The sequence below is a fragment of the Pristis pectinata genome, chromosome 12 (assembly GCF_009764475.1).
Source record: "Pristis pectinata isolate sPriPec2 chromosome 12, sPriPec2.1.pri, whole genome shotgun sequence".
Taxonomy (NCBI): domain Eukaryota; kingdom Metazoa; phylum Chordata; class Chondrichthyes; order Rhinopristiformes; family Pristidae; genus Pristis; species Pristis pectinata.
In genome coordinates this window covers 53,693,116-53,707,877 of record NC_067416.1, presented here as the reverse complement: position 1 = coordinate 53,707,877, position 14,762 = coordinate 53,693,116, and the positions used below count along the sequence as shown (strand labels likewise).

Genomic DNA, 14,762 nt, shown 5'->3' with positions numbered 1-14,762 from the left:
GAGGGAAATGAACAGTCTAAATTTCAGGTCGAGCCCTTTATTTGGACGAAGGAAGAGGGAATATAGTTGTCGTCCCGAAATCAATTTCCCTATCCGTCCGCTGTAAATAACAGTGCCACGAGGTCGATTCGATCAAATACCTTTATTAGCAGTGCACCGCTAGGAGAATTCTCTTCAGCACTCACTAAGAGTCGCTTCCCGAGTTCTCCCAGTACAAAGGGGTAGACAGAGATTTATACAGGTATTGTCACGCACACTTTAATGAGTCAGGTGCCGGAGTTCTCGGTTGAACAGGAAACGGACAAAGGGCTACTGCAGATGGACAAAGAGCAGCCTCATACCACAGGTTCAGCTAATCATTTTGCAATCGGGTGAGACAAAGGTAGGTATCACCTTCATTGTTTGAGACAGCCTTCCCATTTCCCGTTAAGATTGACCATCATCTCCATAGTCAAGCATAATGGGAATCCAATTAAGTTCGAGACACAGCAATTACCACACAGCAGCCAGCCCAGGTAAGCAGTGGTGTGGCTGTTCTGGCCTGAAGGACACTTTATAAATCAGTATTTCGAGCAGCCATAATTCTCATCCATCTGAAGATATCAATACAGTTATAGTTTATTAATCCTACACCTCCTCATAGTCTCCATAAAAAGTTGGAGGGAATGGGTGGAGCATGAGCTGGCAGGTGATCAGTGGATCCATGTGAGGGGGTCATCGGCGGATGGGAGTGGGATAGCGGTACTGATATCAGAAGCAAGGTGATAGACGGAAGATGATGGAATCTGATGGGAAAGGAAGGTGTAGCATGGAATAAAGGGAGGGAGGTGAAGAGAGGTACCAGTGGGCGGAGTGTGTGGGAGATGGGAAGATGGACAGGATGGGGGAAGTTGGTAGAGACTATATTTACCCCCCTTGGAGTCAGAGGAGGATGAGGAGGGGACCCGCTAAAGGTGTACAAAATAATGAGAAGTTTAGATGGTAAGAAACTTTTCCCCCTACGGAGATGGATTCAAGGTGAGGAAAACAGGTTCAGATGAGTTATGAAGAACAGATGGTGGTGGAAATCTGGAACACGCTACCTGAAGGGGGTTGTTCGAGGGAGAGACTCTGAACACATTTAAAGATCATTTGGACTTGAATCGCCAGGGAATGTTAGAAAAGTGACCGACAGCTGGTAATTGGGATTAGCATAGTTACGTACTTATCGGCATGGGCATGGTGAACTTGAGGGCCTGTTTCATGCTGTATGACTCTGAGAGTCAATTATTGAACGAGTAAACCTGACAATACACAGACAAGAATTGAAAGTGAAATCCCCCCTTTCCCTCTTCTCTCGCGGGTTGCGTACGATATATTTCCAGCCTGGTCTGACTTAGACAAGGATAAACTAAGAACTACCGAGAACTAACAGTTCTTGATCAATTCATGTCTGTGAATGTGGCTGTTTATTTGGGAATTAACGGGATTTCTCCTTCTCTCAGCCATTGGACAGCAGCACACTTCTCAATACCGAAGCACCAGGATGGCCGAGCGGTTAAGGCGTTGGACTTAAGATCCAATGAACGAATGTTCACGTGGGTTCGAACCCCACTCCTGGTAGATATGTTTTCATCCTTGCTTCCCATTTTCTGAGCCAGGGCGTCAAGGGATGGGGTAAAGAGCATGAAGTAACACCATCAAAACTGAAAATGACTGAATGATGTCCTCTTCTCTTCAGCACGACGAGACCGAAAAGTGACACATATTAATAGGGTCGAGCGAGAGCCAACTGTACCATGAGCCATGAGATGGTGATCATTTCTAGGATGAAGAGACGAGTAAACTGGAGATGGTACAGAAAAGATTCCCAATGACATTTCCGGGACAGGAGGGCTTAGGAGGAGATGAGGTCGACTGGGGCTGTTTTCTCTTGAGCGAAGGAGGTACATGGGTGACCATACAGAGGTTTATAAAATCATGTGGATGAAAATAGATTGACAGAGTATTTACTCAGGACATGTGAGTCGAAAACTTGGGGCCATAAGTATGCTGTGGGAGAGGAATGAGTTAAAAAAGACTTGAGTGGAAAGTTTTTCAGACTGAGGGTGGGGGGTATGTTGGAGGAAGTTGTAGAGATTGGGACAATTACAATATTTCAAAGATAATTGGACAGCTACATGAAGATGAAAGGTTTAAAGGGATATCGGCCGAATGAAGGAAAATGGGAGGAGATCAGGAAGACACCTTGATAAGCATGGACGTGTTGGGCCGAAGGGCCTGCTTCCGACAGGACTTGAGTGGAGACAAAAAATAAGCTTCGCCAGAAACATTTTGTATAACTGTATGAATACAGATAACTGAAACTATTGGATGTTGAAGTACACGTGGCGAGGTGGCCGAGTGGTTAAGGCGATGGACTGCTAATCCATTGTGCTCTGCACGCGTGGGTTCAAATCCCACCCTCGTCGGTTAATTTTCAAATCGTCGGGCAATTCTTCCTGCAATTTTTCAGAACTGCAACAGTCGGGAGTCAACTGAAATTCAAATGAAGGGCAGATGCTAGGAATTTTGAAATAAAGGCTGAGAGCTCTCGAAATTATCAACAAGTCAGAGAGAGGCGGTGTTAACGTTTCAGGTCAAATACACTTCATCAGTACTTTTTGTCAAATATTGATTACCGTCTATTACACGGCTCGAGAAGAAAATAAACAAGTTGCCACGCCCACAGAGTTGTCAGATCAACTTTAAAATATGGGATATGGCATAAAATGTAAAATATAACAAGGAAAGATTACTTCTAAACAACTTTTAAAAAGACACTGTGGAGACACAAGAGACTGTAGATGCTAAAATTTAGAGCAACAAATAATCTGCTGGAGGAACTTCTCAGGTCGAAACCCTGCATCAGGACAGAGAGTGGAGAGGGCGGATAGCCAGTCTAAAGAGCAGAGGAGGAGCCCAAGATGACTGATCGACTGAGGAGGGGTGAAGGATGATGGGCAGTTCGAGCCATGTGGGAGAACGGAGGGTGGAGTTGGGAGGCCGAGGCAGGTGGACGGAAGAAGACCAATAAAGGAGAGGCAGATGCAGTGAGGTGGGAGGAGGAATGGCTGAAGGTGGAGACAACTGCTGAAGATTCATAAGCAGGAACTTCAGGGCTACTAATGCTGGAAACTCAATGTGCAGAGCGATTTGGATGAACGTTCCGTTTCCTGGACTAACGACGCCCTCTAGTGACAGTCGTCCTCAATCTGTAATTCGTGATTAAAATAGAGAAAGACCAATTTATCCCGACAGTTTTGTTTCTGTTTCTGAGTCAATCCCATACCCATGCAATGCATGACGGCCAATTACATGCATTGTGGTCTTGCGCAGTAAGGTCCTTCTGGAAATCCAAATACACTGGATCTCCTGGTTCCCCTTTTTCCTCGAAGCACCCTCGAAAAAGGGTGAAAGGCCATTTTCAACAACGCAAGCAAACAGAATGTTGGGCCAAGAATTGTGAGCAAACTGAACGGAAGAAAAAGGAATTAAGATATCACACAAAGAGCTTGCAAAACTCCTGCTTCAGTGTATGGTTACGGGCTGACGTCATCAACAATCCCTACGGTTACTGCAGTGCGAGCGCATTTCCAGAGGACCACGCAGCTCTCAATGGTGTGTTGTGTTTATACCTCCGCTCTCCTGGGTAAGGGCGCCTTCTAGTGAACGTTGTTTGCAACACCGACGGCTGGTTTTTGTTCGGATCCGCCGTCTCTGTGCAACAATGTGGGCTCCATGGCACAGATATACGTGGCGGAGTCCGACACAAGAGCCGCGGAGACATTTAAATGGGCTATTTTGTTGTCCTTCTGCAAAGCAGCGGTAATCCTGCCCGGGCAATCTGGAGACATAGCTACCTTTTCAGAGCCATATATTTTCAGCAAGTATATCGGACTTTCCTCCTGGTGTTGAACATACCAATAGATTGTTTCACCAGCTCTCGAGTAAGTACAGTTCAGTATTATAGTCTGTCCTTCCTCAGCCGTCAATTCAGGCGGATCCTGGGTCACTGATTCTTTCCCTCTCGTTCCTGCAACAAAAGTAGGAATGCATGAGAAATATGGAAGTGTATGAAACCTGCGGGACACGGACAGGCCGTTTTCGCAGAGACTCACCGGGCAGCACGGCCAATATAATTAGTACTGCACAAAAGGAATACATCGCATCTGCCTTAAAGTTCGAAAACATGAAGTGGGGTTTCGTGATGCTGATGACAGATGACTGATATAACAATGTTAAATCAGATTATCAGGACCCTTCAAAATATAAGAGACTGGGGGGCGTTCCCAAGCTACAAGATTGGCAAGTCAATCAAAGCTGACACGATCAAAACACCAATCAGAATAAGCTGCAGTTTAGTTCATCGCTGTGACTGTTTTGACTTCCCTCCATCTCTCTCTCTCTCTCTCTCTCTCTCTCACACACACACACACACACACACACACACACTTTCACTCTCACTCCCCTCTCCCTCTCACTTTCGCCCTCTCTCATTCCCACTCCCTCTCGCTGTCTCTCATTGCCCTACCGAGCCGAAAGAAATTACAGAGTTCAGAAAATCCAAATAATTCCCTCTGAACATTTTCCAGCGATTCACCACACCAAATGTTCTTTTAATACCAAGAATTCAAAGAGATTTCAGACGGCATCCACAGTGTTCGTGTCCAACAATGGCAGGAGACAGATGAATATCGAAGTAAGGTGAGGCTTATTTCACATACTTTTATACAATCTTGCAATAATGTGGACCTCATGACGATACACAGCACATTCGTCATAAGGGCCTCCATCTTTTTAAATAAACACTGTGTAACTCAGCTGAAAACCTGTCCAGACATTCGGGGGATGGAGCTACCCTTCCCAGGCTATATATCCTCATCAAATATTTCGGAGGTTCCCCGCGATGCTGAATGTATCATAAAAAAAATGCATTCGCAATAGCGTAAATACAGTTCAAATTTATGGACGGTCCTTCATTTTCTGGTCGACTGTGTAGGATGGTCGCTGGCAGAAGTTCGGTTGGTAAGTCAGAGCTGAAACTACTCGGCACCAGTCAGAATGTGTGATGGTTTACATCCTCTCTCTCTCACTGACCATTCCCCCTACCCACCCACCCACACACTCTCTCATTCTCTCTCTCTCTCTCATTCTCTCTCTCTCTCTCTCTCCCTCTCTCTCTCTCTCTCTCTTTGCCACGTGTATTGGTGGTGGGTTAACATTTCACAATTTATACAAATATCTCGGTTGCTCTCGCTCGCTCTCAAGTTTCCCAACCTCGGAAGGCCTCCAGCGAACGCTCTTTCCAATGTTCAGCGGATGTGTTTGTTCGGATACCCCATCTCCCTGCGCAGAACGGTCCTCATTTCCCAGATGCATGGCGCATTCCGACACCAGAACCCCTATGATTGTTAAATCAACTCTCTTTCTGTCGTTGTGCATATCAGAGGAGAAATTATCCTGACGTTATGGATAAGGAACCAACCACCCTTCCCGACCTGGCCAGCTTCAGCAAATATTTCGGACTTTTCACACGATACTGCAAGTACCAAAATATGTTCCGCATTCGCATTCAAGTAACTACAGTTCAGTATTATGGTCTTTCCTCCCTCAATTGTTAATTCATCCGGTTCCTGTGTGACCGAATCTTTCCCATTCGTTCCTGCAACAAATCACAATATATATGGACACACTGCAGTGTTTTACATCCAGGGGACACAGACTGGCTGTTTCAGCAGGGACTCACGGGGCATCACGGCCAATATAAACAGAAAAGAATACAGGGAACACGTGTCATCTGGCTTAATGTTTAAAGGCATTTTTTTTTCCAGGCCTTAACCCGCAATATTGGACGGGGAACTCAGAGCACGGGCAGGTTTCCCTTTTTGTGAGATTTGGGGCGCCCCCTGGCAGATAATTGGCCCGTCAATAAAGATCCAGCCTGCCAGGAACCATCATAATGTGGTGTGGTTTATATCCCCTCTCTGGTAATTCTTTTGCTTGTGCCCAACTGTCTCTCCTTTTCTTCCTTTCTCTCTCTCTTTCCTTGTGCTTGTTTGTGAGATCGTGTATGCGTCTGTGTGTGTGTGTGTGTGTGTGTGTGTGTGTGTGTGTGTGTGTGTGTGTGTGTGTGTGTGTGTGTGTGTGTGTGTGTGTGTGTGTGTTTGTGGCTGTATCTGTGCTCTCTTTCACTATACCCCCTCCCTCACCATAGGTGTGCATGTGTTCATCAACTGTGTGGGCATTTCAGTGGCGTATTGCTATTTCAGGATAGGCTAATGTTTGAGTTCTCGACCTTTAGGAGCATTGATCAGTGTCAGCTACGGATCATAAACACTTTCTCTCTTTCTCCCTTCCTGCGTCTCTCCTGTTTGCCTCCGTGCCTGATACGTTCTCTCCCCATCTTCCATCCAAGAATGCTCTCTCTCTCTCTCTCTTGCTCTCTCTCTCTCTCTCTCTCTTGCTCTCTCTCCCCCACCCAATCCCCCCCCCCCCGTGTATCGGTGGTGGGCTAAATTTTCACGATTTTTGTCAATAGCTCCGATGTATCATTTTAAGGTCTGATTGCGAAATGCGCCGACGACGCAAAATTGTAAGAAAATTAATTGCAAGGGGCTACGATGAATTTGAAGGGAATGAATACCGGTACGAAGGTATAAGATGGAAACGTGTGTTGTGAACCGACGCATGGACACCACCGGAGGGTGGGCAGGGAAGCGTGGGGAGGTGAATGTATTTAGCTTGACGAAAATGCAAATGAGAATAATGAGAAATTCCTAATTTGTTCCTGATGCCGGGATATTAAACGAGACAAAGTGTGCGAACGATTAAAAGAGTAACACAACTCGAAAATGCAGGATTTTCGGGGTTTCTACTTGCGTCAGTGTGAATGCACAGTAACTGCTGTTTGGCAATTAGTTCATTATTGGCACTCGTGACGGGATGCAGCTTTTGTGTGCATGCGTTCCAGAAAAATCACTCCATACGATGTAGTGCAAAAGGACAAAAACGAATACTCAATATAGTGTTACAGTCACCAAACAAATGCAGTGGAGGAAGGCAAATAAAGCTCTGAGGCCACGACGAGTTAGAAGGAGAGAGCAAGAGTTCATCTTTATGGTGAACGTAAATCCGTTCAAGAGTCTTATAACAGCGGGATAAGAACTGTCCTTGAGCCTGGCGGCTGAGTTCTCAAGATTCTGTACTTACTACCCGATGGGAGGTGGAGGGGACAGATTGACTGGTGTGGGAGGGGTCCTTGATTATGTTGTCTTGAGTTCTGGAGGCAGCTGGAAATGTTGACAGAGTCAGTGGGGGGAGGCTGGTTTTCTTGATGGATTTGCCTGCGTTCACATCTCTCTCCGGTTTTTTGGTAATCAGTTTATTGTTTTCACATATTCAGAGATACAGTGAAAGACTTTGTTTTGCCAGCCAACCCAACAGATCATTTCAAACCATATGTGCATCGAGGAAGTACAGATGGAAAAACAATATCAGAATTCAGAATACATTGCTGTAGTTACATTTACAAAGGAAGTACACGCAGGTAGAAATAAGGAGTAATGGCCACGACAGCAGAGATTTGGAGGACAATAATTCATCTTAATTGTACGATGTCCGTTCAGGAGTCTTGTAACAACAGGACAGAAGCTGTCCTTGAGTGGTGCTGGGCAGAACACTTGCTGTGCCAAATGGTGGTGCATATGGCTGTGATGCTTTGGTGCATCTGGAAGAATTGGGTAGGGTCACCAGAGACATGCCGAATTTCCTCAGCCTTCTGGCTTGAGGGACTGGACCAGTACTCGTTGGTTATATTTACACCAAGGAACTGCAAGCTGAAAACCATCTTCACCTCAGACCCATTGCTATCGACACGGAGGTGAAGTCCTTGTCCAGCTCCTTTGCATTGTTTACGTTGAGGGAAAGTTTTCTTTTGTTTTCACACGATGCCACCAAGCTCCCTATCTCCTTCCTGTAGTCTGTCACGTCATTGTCTCAGATATGGCCCACAAAGCTGCTGTCATCTCCAAACTTGCAAATAGAGTTACAGCAATATTTGTCTGCACTGTGTAGATGGTATATCGAGTTGAGTAATGGGCGGAGACACGTCCTTGTGCGTCAATGGTGCTGAGTATTATCGTGGAGGAGGTGTTGTAGCCTATCCTCATTGATTGTAGTCTATTGTTCAGGACACCAAGGATCCAGCTGCGGGGAGGATGCAGAGTCCTTTGTCGAGCAGATTGGAGACGAGATTTTTTGCAAAGTATGTGTTTAAGGCGGAATAATACTCAGAAAATAGAAGTATGACGTTGGTGTCTTTGTTGTCCAGGTGTTCCAGCGATAAATACAGGTCCAGGGGAATATCGCCCCTATCCACCTGTTTACGAAGTTGTCTCAGAGGCTGGAGTGTATGTGTGACATGACCAGGGTCTCGAAGTACTCTGCAATGGTGGATGTCAGAGACACATGGCGGCAGTCGCTAAGGCATGTTACTTTATCCTTATTCCTCACCCGATACTACTAATCTTCTGAAAAGAAGTGTAAAAATCAGATTGCATCAGAGAGAAGTTAAACATGTCTGCCATTACTCCCGCCAGCTGGTCCGCGTAGGTTCTGATGTGTTGGTCGGTGACTCCATTCAAAATAATCGTTTTCCCGAGGTTTGAATCTATGAATTGCATTGGACACAGGGCAGTAGCCTTGAGGGGAACAATGTGCCAACCTGATGCAAACATACATGTTTTCCAGAAAAATTAAAGCAGAAAAGAGCAGAGGTTATGAATCGAAAGACAAGTTCCACCGAGTGACAGTAAAGCCACAGCGGAAGCGGCACAGACCCAGGGCGTGGGAACTGAAAGATTTGGGGCGAGTTCTCAGGGTGGCTGAAAACCACAATCAGCACACAAGGGTGAAGCTGCATCCAGCTGCAGCCGGTAAAGTCAGGATTATAAAGAAGCCGGAGTTTTTGTACGAGAGTGCAACTGGTTTCCATCACTGTGTGGTCTAAGGCGCAGTAATAAACTGCAGATTCGCTCAGCTGCAGCGATGACATGGTTAAACTGGTGAATTTTTCTTCCTGTTGGAGATCGACAGTGAAACGAGTTTTCGCAAAATCTGCTATATCTTCATGTCCTCCTGTACCTTTTCTCAGTATGAACTCAAGCCTTGAGTTTGAACGTTGCCGATACCAAGATAAGTAGTTTATACCCTCTGTAGTTTCATGGGTACAGTTGAAAGTTACCATGTCACCTTCTGTCTTAACTGCTGAGGATATCCACTGAGTGACAGAATCTCCGTGACTTAAATCTGAAAAATTATTTCAAACCATAAAATATTAGACAGGCGGGTGTTCACAATTCGGTTGAAACCCGTACGGGAAAGTAGATGAATTCCCCGCTGCGCGAATACCTATTAACCATGTTCCGCACACAATCCAGATGAAGAGGATTGACATTTTCTTGAGAATAGATGGGTTGAAGTATTTCCTCTTCAAGCAACTGCCCTCGGTCTTCAGACTGTTCTCGCTCCTGCTCCTTGTGCCGTTGGCGCTGTGACGGGGTGGGCGGGGAGTGAATATCAGCGAATGGGAACAGATCACTCGACAAGCTCCACACTCGACACCACGCCTACCCTCATATTTCCCCAGCTTGGAAACAATCGATGTTCATTTCGGGAAAAGTTTCCTCTTGCAGAGTCCGGCAAACTTCGGAAATATTAACTGAGGCGAAGACATTTCAAAGCCATGAACCTCTGAGCACAGCGTCAATTAGCTTTCAGAGAGCACACGGACTGTCTTGTGAAATGAGATTACTGGTTTAATCTGTCTCTGAGCCAGTAACTCTCTCCACACCCCCGTGGATGCGCAGCCAAAGATTAAATGCAAAATTGCTCGATTGCTCGTTCCCCATCCTCCCATAACGTGCTGCACGGAGACATGGCGTCATTTGGAAAATAGACAGTGAGTATTTTCTTGGAAAGAGTAAGTAAGAAAGACAGAGATGGATGGACAATAGATTAGAGTCTGTGTGTGTGTGTGTGTGTGTGTGTGTGTGTGTGTGTGTGTGTGTGTGTGTGTGTGTGTGTGTGTGTTTGCGAGTGTGCGTCTGCGTGTGCGCGTGTGTGTGTGGTGTGTTTGTGCGTCTTTCCCTCTCTCTCCATCCCAGCTCTCGATTCTCCGTGAGCGTGTTTCTTTGTATCTTTGTCGAATCGCTCGTTATTCCCTTTTGCTCTTTCCTTCTCTACCCTCTCTCTCTCGATTTACCTCTTTCTTCATCTCTCCCTTTCTCTCCAACGCCCCCATCCGCGCATTTTCTCTGTCTCTCTTTACCTCCCTCAATCCATCTATCTTGTCCTCGTTAGCTTCAGTCTCCAACTGAGACTCTATCAACAATAGACCATTAAAATGACACCTTCCATCTCCACCTCTTCCTTTGTTTGATGTTTTCTCCAGGACAAAATGTAGCTAATTGACGGACAGTACGAAAAAGAGAAGGACAATGGTGAGACCGCGGAGTCCGAGGAATTTGTGGACTGAAGAGCCGTGAACGATGCAGCTGACTCTCCCTGCAAGCAACCATCCGCTCATCCCCTGCCCTTCTCTATTATCCTATCCTGTACATTAACCTTTGGTGTGGCACTTTATCGAATGATTTCCAGAAAGGTAGAGACACTTTATCTCCCGGTTCCCCTTGATCCCCACTGCTACTTTCTCAAGGAACTCCAAACACAGGGAGAATGGAAAGCGTGGTGACCTGCAAATGCTTCGTAAATTTCGCATTTGTACTCATGGGTACGAGATGAATGAAAGAAATATTCCTTAATATTCAGTGACTTTCGTTGCTGAGTGTCTCCGTCGTAAGTGGATCGTCACTGATTTCTGTGTGCCCATTCTCGTAATCTGGCTCAGCAATCCCTCTCGTGAGCAGTCATTGCAACATCCAGGGCCAGCTTTTGTCCGGATTCGCCATCTCCCTGCAACAGTCTGGGCTCCATGGCACAGCGTTACACGGCGGGGTCCGACACAAGAGCTCCAGGTATATTGAAACGGCGCATTCTTCCGACTTCCTGTCAAGCAGCTGTGAATCTCACCGGGCAGTCTGGAAGCTGACCTGTCTTTCCTGAGATAATCATCCTTATTAAGTATTTGGGAGATTGCCCGCGTCGCTGAATGTACCAAAAAATATATGCATGGAGTTAGTCTAACTGCAGATCAGTATTCGTCCGTGCTTCCTTAACCGTTAATTCAGGAAATTGTGGGTCACTGAATCTCATCCACTCGTTGCTGCAATAAAAAATAGAAAGTATGAACTGCCCGTTTTGTATTAAACCCACAGAACACACGCTGGCGGACACGCTGGCTGTTTCAGCACGGCCAAAATAATGAATAAGGAACGGAGGGAACTCATGCTGACACATTCCTTCTCTAACAAATGTTCTTTTAGTACTAAGAATTCAAAGAGTTTGCAGAGGGCATCCATAGTGTTCGTGTCCAACAATGGCAGGAGATAGATGAACATCGAAGGAAGGTGAGGATCATTTCACATACATTTATATAATCTCCTCTCGGCTTCCATTCACTTGAAACAATCTCAGACTCTCCAATCTAACTGCAGTGTCGCCACTAATCCCAAGAACCAATATCCTTATTTGTTTCAGAAACGAAAGGGAAGGAAATTGAAGACATTGCAGGCAGGATGTTGGAAGTAAATTATAGGTCGCGAGGTTGACAAATAGCGGAAGTGAGACTTAAGTAAAGAGAGAGCGAGCGAGAGAGAGAGAGACTATTAGAAGAGAGGCGGATAACTCATCCCTCTGGCTATTTTGCAATGTTTCACAGACTTGTTGCCTCCTGTTCTCTGCCATGTCTCTCTGTGTCTCTCTCTCTCGCTCTGGCTCCCTGTTTGCTTCTGCTCGTGTCCTTTCACCCTTTTCTATCTCTCTCAGCACCTGTGTGGATGTGTTCTCTCTCTTTCTCCTTGTCCTCTCCCCATCCGTGTGTGCGTGTGTGTGTGTTTCTGTGTGTCAGTGTGTGTGTGTGTGTGTGCCTGTGTGTGTGTGTGTGTGTTCGCGTTTGTGTGTGTGTGTGTGTGCCTGTGTGTGTGTGTGTGTGTGATGGTGTGGGTGTGCTGGTGTGGGTGTGTGTTGGTGTGAGTGTGTGTTAGTGTGGGTGTGTGTGTTCTCTCTCTCTTCAACTCACTCAATCCATCTGCCTCCGTGTCTTCATTCTCCAACTCTGTGTTTATCGACACCAGAGCATTAAACTGATGCATTCCTTCTCCGCCTCGTTTTTCCTTGATATGTTTCCTTTATTTTCTGGATTTACAAACAAAGGACGTTTTAACGTTATTATGATGACGATGTCTTCAAAGGGAAGTAATGTTACCAGGCAAGTGCGCGGATTCGTAAACACTGAATTCCTGCTTACTTGTCTGGGTTGAGAGCGCCGTCTAGTGAGCATAACCTGCGTTATTCTCCTGCAACAGAGTCGACTCCATGGCATCTATCGAACGCTCATTCCAAGGTTTAGGGAAGGTTTTTCTTCGGATGCCCATTTCCCTCTGCGGTGCCGTCTTCATTTCACAGATACAGGGCGCATTCCGACACCAGAGACCCTCTGATTGTTAAATCCACTCTCTTTCTGTCTTGGTGCAAATCAGCGGAGAAAGTATCCTGACATTCTGGATACGAATCCAACCGCCCATCCCGAGCGGCATATCTTCAGCAAATATTTCGGTGTTTTCACACGATGCTGAAAGTACCAACATATATTCTGCGTTCGAGTAACTACAGTTCAGTATTATGGTCTTTCCTTGCTCAACTGTTAATTCATCCGCATCCAGTGTGACAGAATCTTTCCCATTCGTTCCTGCAACAAATCACAATAGAAATGAACTCAGTGCAGTGCGTTACACCCAGGGAAAACAAAGTGGCCGTTTCAGCAGAGACTCACGGGGCATCACGGACTATATAATCAGAAAACAATACAGGGAGTACGTGCCATCCGTTTTAATGTTTAAAGGCAGATTATTTTCAAGATCTTAATCCGAGATATTGGACCGGAAGCACAGAACACCGGCACGTTTCACATTTTGGATTTGGGGCGATCCCCTGGCAGAGAATTGGCTCGTAAATAAAAATCAGCCTGCTGGGAACCATCATAATGTGGTGTGGTTTATGTCCTCTCTCTGGTAATTCATCGGCGTGTGCCTTGCTGTCCCTCCATCCCTTTCGCCCTCCTTTTCCTCCTCTCCTTCTCTTTCTTTGCGCTTGTGTGTGTGAGAGAGTGTGTATGCGCGCGCGCGCGTGTGTCTGTGTCTGTGTGTGTGTCTGCGTGTGTGTGTGTCTGTGTGTCTGCGTGTGTGTGTGTGTGTCTGCGTGTGTGTGTGTGTGTCTGTGTGTGTGTGTGTGTGTCTGCGTGTGTGTGTGTGTCTGTGTGTGTGTGTGTGTGTCTGCGTGTGTGTGTGTGTCTGCGTGTGTGTGTGTGTCAGTGTCTGTAGCTGTGTTCTCTCTCTCACGTTTCCCTCTCCCTCCCCATATATGTGCACGTGTTCATCATTGTGTGGGAATATCAGGGAGGTATTGCTGTTTCAGGATAAGCTAATGTTTGAGTGCTCGATATTTAGGATCTCTCTCTCTCTCTCTCTATGTATCTATCTATCTATCTCTATCTCTCTCTCTCTCTCTCTCTCTCTCTCTCTCTCTCTCTCTCTCTGTGCCAAGTGTATCGCGGGTGGGCTAGCTTTTCACAATTTATGTCAATAGCTCGGATGTCTCATTTTAAGGTCTGATTGCCAAATGCGACGACGACGCAAAATTGTAAGTAAAATTAATTGCAAGAGGCTACGATGAAAATTGAAGGAGATGGATACCGGTACGAAGGTATAAGATGGAAACATATGTTGTGAACCGACGCATGGACACCACGGGCGGAGGGGGTGGGGGGGAGAGGTGAATATCATTAGCTTGACGCAAATACAAATGATAATAATGAGTAAACTCTTAACTTGTTCCTGGCGCCGGTATATTCAACGACACAAAGTGTGCGAATGATTAAAAGAGCACTACAACTCGAAGATGCTGCAGTTTAGAGGTTTCCACTGGCGTCATTGTGAATGCACAGGAACTGCCGTTTGGTAATGAGTTCATTATTGGCACATGTGACGAGATGCAGCTTCTGTGTTCATGTGTTCCAGGCAAATCACTCCATACGATGTTGTGTAAAAGGAAAAAAAAATGAATGTTCAATATGATGTTACAGCTACCAAACAAATGCAGTGGAGGAAGGCAAATAAAGCTCTTAGGACACGCCGAGGTAAAATGAGAGATGAAGAGTTCATCTTTATGGTATACGTAAGTCCGTTCAAGAGTCTTATAACAGCGGGATAAGAACTGCCCTTGAGCCTGGTCGTATATGATCTCAAGGTTCTGTATCTACTCCCGATGGGAGGAGGAAGAGAAAGATTGACCGGTGTCGGAGGCGTCCTTGATTATGTTGTCTGATTTCTCGAAGCAGCAGGAGAGTTGACACAGTCAGTGGAGGGTGGCTGGTTTTCGTGATGGACTTGGCTGTCTTCACAGCTCTCTCTGGTTTCTTGGTAAAACGTTTATTGTTTTCACATATTCCCAGATACTGTGATAAAGTTTGTTTTGCAAGCCAACCCAACAGATCATTTCAAACAATAAGTACATCGAGGAAGTACAGACGGAAAAGCAATATCAGAATTCAGAATACAGTGTTGTAG

The 14,762-nt window shown here is 45.8% G+C and overlaps 2 non-coding genes across 2 annotated transcripts; both read left to right on the top strand.

Annotated features, from left to right (window-relative positions):
- Positions 1-1,519: 1,519 nt before the first annotated feature.
- trnal-uaa (transfer RNA leucine (anticodon UAA)) lies at positions 1,520-1,602 on the top strand. The gene has a single exon. It is a non-coding gene; the product is annotated as a tRNA-Leu (tRNA).
- Positions 1,603-2,368: 766 nt separating this feature from the next.
- trnas-gcu (transfer RNA serine (anticodon GCU)) lies at positions 2,369-2,450 on the top strand. Its single transcript has one exon. It is a non-coding gene; the product is annotated as a tRNA-Ser (tRNA).
- Positions 2,451-14,762: the final 12,312 nt, after the last annotated feature.